Genomic DNA, 11,323 nt, shown 5'->3' with positions numbered 1-11,323 from the left:
TGCTCCTCTCCCCAGTTCTATAATTACATTGTTTCTTAAAGTACTTTTCCATAAAATCTGCCTCAACTAACTGGGTGAGATTTTTGAAAAGGCAAATTCATGACACCCAGGCCTAAAGGATCCCCTTTAGTGCTGAGGAAAAGCTTTTGTTTAACAAGCATCCAGGTGACTTCTAATGCTATGAAAGCATTGACTACATATTTAAGAGCCAGAAATCTTAATAGAGACTCATTACTTAGATTATTTTTTTTATTGTAGTAAAGTTGGTTTACATTGATATATTTGTTTTAGGGATTGTATAGTCTAACTTCTGCAAATGCACGTTTCTGTGCTTGATCCACCATTAAAAACCCAAAAGTCTTCCACCAAGTGAAGGCTCTTTTATCATTTGGTCTTGAAGGACCAAAGGATAATTTTGGTCAACCTGATAAACTAGTAGATTGGGGGATGGAAAGAGGAGGCCTCTCCTGGGGGACAACAGCTAAAAATTTTGAGCACTTTTATGAATCACTTTATTACATGTTCTACATTTATTATCTTATTCAATCCTCATATCTCCCTTAGGAGACGATTGCTGGCTTTAATAGACATAATTTTAATAATGACTTGAGAGTTAACACATTGATATTCAATCCAAAATTTCTAACCAATGGTTTTTACTTTGTCCATACTTCTGTAGGAATCCGGTGTGCTGACTCCCCAGAGAACCAAAAGGTTGACCTTAGTAGTCAAGAAAGCTAATGGCCAGACAAGTCCTTACCTCTGCCCTTGTTCCAGCTTTGACATATTATCTGCTGCCTTATTTCTTGCTGCTTCTTCCACTTGTAAAATGTCTTTCACTTTTTGTCTAGGTTAAAGCTAAACTGAATCTATGGCTTTAAATAAATTAAGAATCTAAACTCTCTAGCTTAAATGTAAATGAAGTAGTTTCCCTATTTGAATACTTGCTGATTGCATCCCTTGAGCCTTCTAGAAAACTATCTACCAGGTACTCTCTGGGAGATGCAGCTACCACAACATTTCAGATCATGTGGTTTTGAAAAAATTATTTAAATTCTTACTGTTCAAAGTTGTTTGGGATTCTGTTTTAGAGTATAAAACCTAAGGAATATCATAGATCCAGGCACCTTCTTAAGTCTTGCTTCAGACCATCATTTACAGAGAATTTTTACAATAAAATTGATGCAAATCCAACTTTTCCCTAGGCTGTTTGGAAGATTCTTTTTTAAGATATAACTTCTCCTCTTTCTGAAGATTATTTTTCTCTCAAAGGCAAGATTGTTCCTTTTCCAATTTCTTCTCAGTTATCGCAAAGGAGGGAAAAGGATAATTTATCTCTTCACTTCTTTTCCCTCTGATTCTCTTTTCAGTCAGTTTCACTCCTTGCCCCATAGAACATTATTTACCTTATACAAGCAGCAGAGTCTTTCAGGGCAAACAAATCTAATGATTCACAGAGCTGAGACCTCTCTGCCTTCTCAGTAATCGCTAACCCCAGTAACTAGAGTTACTAATGGGCACAACCTTTATCCTTTCTGTGGAAGCGGAGACTCTCCTTTTGAGCTGAAGTTCCAGAAGAGCAGTTAAAATTGAAGAACAACTAAACTCAATGCAGCAATGAAGGACTGTATTCTGCAGATGTCAAGATGTCAAACATACAAGATGCTCATTTGGGACCATGCTCAACCTTAACCAAGTAACTGGAAAACTTTCTGGAAACCACAATCTCATAGTTAACTAGGAAGATAAATAGGAGGGGAGGGGAGAAGCTGTGGAAAAAGTATTTTGTGTTATCATCGAAAATCTAATGTCTGCAGTATTTTTCTTCTCATAACCTTGGAAACTTTCCCAGTTCATTTTCAGTTCTATTGTTATCACAGTTCTGAAGGGTTTGTTCTTGCCAAAATGAGTTAATTTCTTTTTGTCTATGTTGGGTTTTTTAATGTTGTCTCTTGACCCCCAATGCTCAGGTTTTTGTGGGTATTAATCAACCACAATCAATGTTACCTTTACATGGAAGAAGAGGGTGACTGCTCAGGATCTAAACCAGATGGTGGCCTGATGAACCTCTATTAATTAATCCCAAGTAGGACAAGCTCTAAGCCTGTGGTGTTATGGCTAATGGTAACAGCTGATCATGTACAGCATAATTTTCATTTGACTTCTTAGTCATTTTAAACACAGACTTGAAATAGTTATTTTATATTTTCAAATACCTAAATGTGCTAAACTGGAGGCAGTTATTTCTAGGTAGTGAATTTTTGAAAACAGATAAAATTTCAAAAGCAATGATCAGCCACACAATTGTTTTGTACATACTTCCTTCCTTGTGCACCTTTCTGTATGCAAATAAAGCTATAAATTTACTCATTTCAATAAACTGGAATAGCAGAAACTCATGTGTTACCATCAATTTGTTCTAGTATTTGACCCCTGCTTTGGGTTGACATGTTAGGTCAAGGTATCAAATATACCCCCCTAAGGTGAGCTGGTGTTGGTTATAGTATATTCTGGGTTGTCACAAAGATGAAGAGAACTTGAAAATCTGTGAAACAAGACCATGAGTAAGTTATTATCACTGCCTTTTTCTCTTCTCTCAGACCTGTATACATCCTCTCCTCCCAGGGAGTTTAATGGGGCTAATGGATAAGACCTTTGCCAGAATAACCTCAACTGGTGTCTAGCACAAAAATCATTTTATTCATGAACTATTGATTCACACCTTTTACCCTCTGCATTCCCTTTTTCTGTACCCAGCAAACTTAACCTCATCGAAACACAACTGTGTGGGCTGCTCCAGCCTGGTGCAGGCCTCTCCAGTTAGCTTCTGGGTAAGAGGGGAAGGATGTTCAGATGTCTTTAGCACTAGGACACTCTTAAACATTCTCCTCTGGGATCAAAGGTCCAGGCTTTTACTCATATGAAGACTGAATCTTGGGGATGATGACCTTAAAGCAGGCCTTGCCTGGCTCTAGAAGTCTTGGTGTTAAACTTAATTTGTGTGAGGAGTATGGCAAAATTAGAGTAAGGAAAGGCTCACCAATGAGTGTGAAACTATTATGGGATGTTCAGTATTACTACCTTTCCCTTCCCCTTACCTGAGACATTTAGCCTCTTTCCAATCACAACTAGTAGAATACAGGGAAACAGAAAGCAGCTTCCCGTAAGCCACAGATGAGCTGGAACAGACTTCTGATAAAATATGTTGCACAATTTATCTGGCTTTCCCAGATGTCCTGCTGTGTGTCTACCCACTGAAAATCTGTGCTCCTTCCATGGGGTTTACCCTACAAGCTCTTCCCAGACCTTAACCTTTGCTCCTATGTGCAAGGGGAGGACATTCCCTTTAGTGCAACAGGAACTACTGTTGGCCAAGCAGAGGCAGGTGCTTCCTGAAGTGTCCCAGCAAAGCAGGAATGCACCTCTTCTTTCCAGTCTCTTTAGAAGCAGTGGAATTCACACCTGCATGCCAGAAGTTCAGCTTTCATAGTAAACCTATTTCCCTGGAAGAGGATTGTAGGCACTAGATTGATCTAAGCTAAAAACTGAATTTAACAGCCAGCATGCATCCCAAATTCATACCTAAAAGCAATACAAATGGACAAAACATTGATGTTCTCATGATAACGTCTACTGTTTACAGAGCCTAATTTCGTTCTATTGATGCATAATCCTGTGTGGTGGGACCACGCACTGTTCTCTCATTTGGGAATATTATCCATGTTTTGAAATGACTGCAGTCAACCCCAACTCTGAAGGAAGCATTTCCCATGGTAGCTTAAGTAAAGCTACACTCCAGTAGGGAGATCTTTTCAGTCAATGATTTCAAACCCCTCTTTCAAATTATTAACCTTGGGTCTAGAGAGAGCCCAACCACATAAATCTGTAAACTTCCTGTGCTGAAAGCCTGGAGTGGGGGGGAGCAAAGGAGATCTCACTAGCTCAGGAATTTGGTTCACCCTGCATTAAGCTGTTGAATGAGGACTCTGACCTACATTCCTGGAACAGGCTCAATACAAAGTCTTCGAGAGAAAGATAGGAGTTCCCCCCACCCCAAGTCCTGGTAAATATTTAAGCTATTACCGTTAGAGGAGATTGCTAAATAATACAATACCTAATTCTTGCTGGGAAATGTTATGTTTAACAAACTGCCTTCTATTAAAAATAACGAAGACTCGTGTTGTAAGTTCAGATGCAGAACGTGGACACACACAAGGTTGTGTCGCAGCAGCCCGTGAGCTTGTCCTAATTACAGTGATGCTGATGGACAAGGCCAGCCTGTGTCAGCTCAGCTCACCGAGCCCCTCATTTGCCCTTGCCTCTCTGAAATCGTATACTTAATTACTAAACCTCTACTATGTGCTGAAAGCATAATAGTGCTGCTTTCCAGAGAGACCTTGTGTGGGCTTCTCAGTGGCAAAGAGACTGGGCTTTGAGTTGACCAAAGATGAGATGGATAGCAAAGAAGCAATAAAAGAAAAACAGCTGAAAGTGCTCATGATGGAGACTTCTTTTTTTTTAATTTTTAATTTTTTTTTAAAATAATATTTTCTTCCCCTTACCCCTTCAGGTTGAATCCCCATAGGATTTCCTTCCCCAAGGCATCCGGAAACCATCACCACTGTCCCCTGTGCTCCTCCCTCCCTCCCTCTGATCCCTCTCCCTCCTCCTCCCCTGCAGGATGTCTCTGGTTTATAATTGTCTGTTTTTGCTTTGTCGTGTTTTATACTGTTATTATTTTCTTTTACACTGATCCCTTATTTGGTTCCCCTATATTTCTGCTATAAGTGAAACCATCCGATATTTTTCTTTTTCCTTCTGGCTTATTTCACTGAGCATAATTCCTTCTAGCTCCCCAATGGAATATTATTCAGCAATCAAAAAAGATAAACTCATGTCCTTTGCAGCAAGATTGAGATTACTTTATGATGTGAACTGTGGAGTTATCTGTCAGTGCTCTTCTCTTTGGGATGTCTTCATCACTGTTATTTTACTTGAATTGTAAGTAAGGGAAACCATGATTGTGCTTAAAGTTACAGGTGACTGAGTGGGCAGAGGCTGTGCTGGGAATGTTTCTGTCTTGTGTCTGAGGCTGCCTCCTCTAGGAATCTCCTCCACTGAGAGCTCGACACAGAATCTTTTTTATTATTATTAAACTTTAATATTTTCTTACTTTGTTGTTTATTTTTGTACAGTGTTCGGTTTCTCCCCTCAGGTGTAGTCGCTGTAAATCTCCCACCACTTCACCTGTGATCCATCACCATGGACCCTCATGCTCTCCCCTCCCCTGTTGTGACCCTCGCCCTCCCCCGCTGTGTGCCTCAGATCTATACTTTGCCTGCAAGTTTTGTCTTTTTGCCCTGGATCCCTTATTGAGTTCCTTTATAGTCTCCCATAAGTGAAACCAGCTATTTTTCTTTTTCCTTCTAACTTATTTCACTGAGCATAAGCCTCTCCAGCTCCATCCCTGTTGCTGTGGAATCTCTTGTTTGCGGGCAGCCTTCAAGGAGTTAACAGAGAGGAAAGAGGAGGAAAATGGAAATGTTGATATGACATTTGCCTTCCCGCTTCCCGGACTGGCTGAAGAGACTGGTGTAGAGCCTTGCCGGTGATTGGCAGGGCAAGAAGGAGGAGGAGTGGGCTTCTTTTCATGACAGACTGTGGGCACAGACAGTTCAGGACCCATGTGTCTGTAAGTGATGACTGGGCCATAGTAATGGAAAGGCTCACGGTGGCTGCAAATAGTTGGGGGTTATTTTTCTCACATGGATGTCGAGGCTGATGGCTAATGGTGTTGGCTCAGCAGCGCAGTGAGGTTGTCAAGGACACAGATGCTTTCTTAGCTTTTCACTCCAACTTTTGTAGCTTTTGGCTTTCTCTTCTCATGTTTGTGGACTGCTGGTCACAAGATGATTGCATAACCCAAATCTGCTAGGACTCAAGTTGGGCAGAAAGGGGAAAAGCAGCACAACCAATGTCTGCAACTTGCATCAAGTGTTTCAGTTTTCCCTGAGGCTTCTCAGTACACTTCAGTTATGTTTCAAAGACTAGAATGTGGTCACATGGTCACTGCTGGTACACAGAAGCCTGGCACCTACAAGTGGCTCTACCAACTTCCACAGTGAAGGCAGTTAAGGAAGAAGCAGAACTGGTAAGATCATTTGTAGGGCATAGGACAAAATAAAATAGAGGGTCCAGGGGCCTCCCTGGTGGTGCAAGGGGTTAAGACATAGCCTATGAAGCTGTCCGCAGCCTCTGCAGTACAAGTTCGATCCACAGCCAGCCAGGGAGCTACCCACATGGCACAGCAGACCTCTCCTGCCTCGCCCGCTGCCTCCCCTCAGCAGTGTATTTCAGTCAGTCTGCCTGATCTGCTCCCCACTCTGTCTCTGGTGAATCCTCTCACCCCCCACACTTCTGGCCTGTACCCCAGATCTTGTATGCGTAAATACATAAATCTTTTAAAAAATAGAGGGCCAATTGCTCAAAAAGCAGGAAAAAATGTCATGTCGTTAAAGCTTTTAATGCATAAACCTATTTTCTTTTTTCTGTACTCTCTCTTACTGTGATATATTTTATTTGCTATTTAGTGTCCTACATAAAAAAATTCAAATTTTAAAGCATTAACATAAATTTTACCATGACTCTTTCACTCATGTAGAAACTGAAAATTACACAATTTATATTTTATAAGTCACATATGCCCTATATTGATATATATACTTATTTCTGTATTTATGCTGCCCTATCAGGACAGTGAAAACACAACACAGGACCAATTCAGTTACTTTTAACTCACTTCTTTACACATATAGCTGTACCTTTAGTTCACAAATGAGTAAAGAAAAAAACTTTGGGAAAAAGAAACTTTGACTCACCCTATCATTTTCTTGGGTGCTAGTGTTTGACACTAACTTATAATTAGTAAATATTTTTTAATTGTCAATATTACAAATATATATATTTTGAGATTTATTTATTTATGCATTCAAGAGCTGGGGTACAGGCCAGAGGTGTGGGGGGTGAGAGGATTTATCAGAGACAGAGTGGGAAACAGAACAGGCAGATTGAACTAAGTACACTGAGGGGAGCAGCAGGGGAGACAGGAGAGGTCTGCTGCGCCATGTGGGTTTCTCCCTGGCCTGCTGGGAACTGAACTCATGCTGCAGAGGCTGCGGACAGCTTCATTGTGCAGTGCTTAACCTCTTGCGCCGCCAGGGAGTCCCACAAATATATTTTAATAAAAGTTGGCGTCACAAAACTAGATCACTCTGTAACACCATACACAAGAATCAACTCAAAATGCATTACAGACTTGGATTTAATAAATTCTTATGAAGATCGCCAAGTCCCGTGTCAGCAAATTTAAAAAGGATTCAATTATACCACCCATCATGCGTATTTTTCTCAAGATGCTTATTCTAAATCTTAACCCCAAATTACATTTGAGTAATTGAGCAAGCTTTAAAAAATACTGATGCAGGGTCTCACCCAAGAGCCATTAAATTAGAATCAGGTGAAAGGGGACCTGCATCATTGTCGTCTAAGGGTTCCCAGGTCATGCTTTTGTGCAAAGTGTGGTTTAAGAGAAGTTGATGGCCACATACTCTGAGACTTCCAAACACCTTGACCCTTTCTGTAAGGCCTGGGAAACGCAAATATGTGAGTGGGGATAAGGAGGGGAGAAGGGTGAGTCCTTTATGATAGGTTGGAGAAAATTGTTTCATCTCAGAATCTAACTTGCTAACAGGTATGTTTGTGAGCTGAGGAAACCATATCTCCCTGCAGGCATCTTGCCCTCCCGCCATCAGGATAGATGATGGATCCTTGCGGTCCTGAATGCATGCCTGATGGCGGGCACCTGGAGTAGGTTGTGGGCATAGGTAGATGGGATTCACCTGGGCTGAGACTGGGCTTTTAAGGGCGGCGTCATGGGGACGCCAGCAGCAGCAGCAGAAGCTGAGAGAAGGCTGGAGAGGCCAGAGTGAAGACCTGCTGGGGGCTGGGAGGCTTGCCAGCTTCCTGACCCTCCAGCACTCCTGCCTGCCATATGCCTGGTGAACCCCAATGAAACACCTGCAAAAACCCACTAAGGACTCTGACTCCTTTACCCGGTCTGCATGGGATCAGAAAACCTGCACTGTGTCCATTCTTGGACTTTACAGAAGTTTACCCAGATTCCTTAAAATGATCCACTATGTCTACAAAGGCAAGCAGGTTTGTAAATGCATTTTGCTCTCTATCTAGCCCACGTGGACACCCACCCCCCCAAACGCCAGCTCACTCTGTGGTGGGACCGTGTCTCTGCGCCTCTTTTCCCCATCAGTGCAGCCCCTCTACCCACGGTGCCTTTATGACAGTATGAGAATCACGCATGGACCTCGGCCTCCAAAATTACATCTCCCTTATTCTTCCTTCCAGTCTCCCAAAATGAGCAGCATTCTGTGGGTGTCGAGGGGCGGGAGGAAAAGCGCGTGTGCGTGTGTGTGTGCGCGCGTGTGTGTGTGTGTGTGAACACAACGCTGCTGCGAGTCTATTCGAGTTCAGCGCCCGCAGACTCCTTGTCCGCCCGTCCTTGTCAACATGGGCAAAGAGTGGAACAGGAATTACGAAATAACTCTCCTTTGATTGGAAGGCCATGAAGACCAAATTCACAAAAAGTCTGCTCAAAAGCAAATAACCGTGTCCTGGTCCTCGGGCCCTTTGAAAATAACTGCTTCCCCAACCTGCAGCCACGCACCTGCAGCTGCCTGCTCAGAGCAACATGTACGCTGGCGGGAGCTTTGCCTTCATGATATTCGCTTTAAAAGTAAGCTTTCTGTTGGCGGAACCCAGGTGAGTTACTTTTATGTTTGTCTCTGGAACATCAAGGTGCTGTTTGATATGCTAAGTTCTGCTGTTAGCAGCAAAACAGGGAATGACAGCGAGACAATGGTAACCCACATGGCAGTAATAGCCTGTAGGGTAGGTAAATGATAGCAGGCTTTTCTGCCCTCCTGCCATTAGGACTGATGAGGGATCTGTGGTCCCGAATGCATGCCTGATGGCGGGCACCTGGAGTAGGGTGTGGGCATATGTAGATGGGATTCACCTGGGCTAGGAGTGGGCGTATAAAGGTGGTGTCATGGGGATGCCAGGAAGAGCAGAGAGCAGAAGCAGAACTGAGAGCAGCAAGGAACAAGGCCACCAGAGAACGCTGGAGAGCCCAGGTAGAGCCAAGACTTGCTGGGGGCTGGGAGGCCTGCCAGCCTGCCACACCACCGCCACCCCCACCCCTCCCCCAACCTCCCAGCCTGCTGTGTACCTGGTAAGTCCCAATAAAAGCCTGAAAAGCCACTGAGGGCTCTAGGACTCTCTCCACCCTTCTGCTTGGGTCATAGAGATCCTGCTCCGTGCCCTCCCAACACTACATGGCCCCAGAATTAAAGCTTTGAAAAAGAGTCCAAAAAATGGCAAAAGACACATAAGGTGTGTCTTTGAGTCTTCTGAAGAAACTTGTTCTTTCCAGGGATTTCTTTTGAAGTCATTCAAATGTTAAGGCTGAGATAGTTTTCATAAGTGTTGGAATTATGAAATCAAGGTGGTTTTCACCAGAACTTGATAAACCTGGATTACCATACTTACCATCTAAGAGGTTGAAAATTAAGGATATTTACCTTTCCCTCACTCTAATGTCCAGCACTCTTAACTTTTTGATACATCTATTTTTTGCCCCCCTACCAGCAAAGATTGATCATTTTCCTTCTCCTTGGTATTCCCAGTTGTGTTCAGAGGTGCCCATTTTGTCCATTCAGGTATCGCCACGTCCAGCAAAGACAACCTTCCCTCCTTTTCCAAGATTTGCTTTCTCTCCTTTTGCTGGAAACACAAGCCTATGGCAAGCCCAACCAGAAAATAAACCAAGCAGACCACATACACTTACTGGACAACGCCACCATCTGGAATTGCTGGAGAACACACAGGCCTGTGTGGTCACCCATAGCATGAGCCTATCTGTGCTGGTGTGAAATATTCAGGCTTTGACCCTTTGGCTGGGAAGATGTATCTGCCAAAAATCTGTCCCTCTTTCAGACACCCTTGACCTGCTTCCACTTTCCCTTGGGTCATTGGTTTAACCAAAATCTGTCTTGGTCTCTGATGTCCACCTTTACCTGGAGTGGAGGCTGCCTTTCCTCCAGGCCCCACTTTGCTCACAAGTCTGTATGGGGCAGGAGGCAGGTTTATAGATGTTCCAGACAGACTAGCCCAGGCCCTGGGTCAAGTTCTCCACCAGTTTCCTTCTTCCCATTATACCCTCTTCTGATCATTTAAGAAGCCTTGTTCCCCTTCAGAAAATATTTCACTGGGCATTGGTACAAAGGGAATTTGGGGAAACAAAAGTAGCTTAGTCCTCTTGCACTTGCCCTGACCCTATCTTGAGTTAAAAAATAATTTAAACGACCCCACATTCCTGGATTGTGACCCTGCTGATCAAAAATGAGAGGCTTTGAGGAGGTCTTCACTGCTTTCAAGCTAGTTCCCCCTAGGCCCTGGCCACACTCACCTGCATCAGAGAGAACAGAAAATTCCCTCACTTCCTGGCCAGCTCCAAGCAGCTGCCTGCCAAGTAGGATTGGGCTTCGCTTGTCCCTCCCGGCACGCCCTGGCCAGTGTTTTAGGTTGCCCTGCTCTGGACAAACTGCGCTCCGTCCTTTGTTACAGAGTTGAGGTCAAAACAGAGTGTTCAGATCTGACATCAAGGGAGACACATAGTTTAGCCAAAGATCTGAAGTTTCCAAATGATTTTTTAAAATACCAATTTTTTTAAGGATGACATATGTGTTTGTGGGTAAGCATTGCGTTTGACTTCTTACATTTGTGTTTAAATACCATTTTTATTGATTTGCCATTAGTTTACAGCATTCTACAAGTTTCTAGAGTGCAACTTGACACCTCTATATGTGTAAATGCAACTGCACCCTCCCACTTAAGCTCCAGTGCCATTCACGCTATCAAGTTGCTCCCGTGTACCCTATTCCCCCCAACCCCCTCCTCTTTTCCTGCTAGTAACCACCATATTTTTCTGAGCCTAGGAGTTATTTTTGTTGTTTGTTTGTTTATATTTATTTGGTTTTTTCTTTGTATCCACATATGCACAAAACCATCCCTTATTTGTCCTTCACTTTCTGACCTACTTCACTTAGCATAATCACCTCAGGTTCTAAAAAAGACAAGTTTTCATCATTTGTCTAAAAAAGACAAGTTTTCATCATTTTTTTTTTTTAAGATTTTATTCATTTATTCATCAAGCACCGGGTACAGTCAGAAGTGCGTGAGGGTGAGA

The sequence above is a fragment of the Talpa europaea genome, assembly GCF_964194135.1.
Source record: "Talpa europaea genome assembly, chromosome: 5".
NCBI lineage: Eukaryota > Metazoa > Chordata > Mammalia > Eulipotyphla > Talpidae > Talpa > Talpa europaea.
This window is presented reverse-complemented; position numbering follows the sequence as displayed.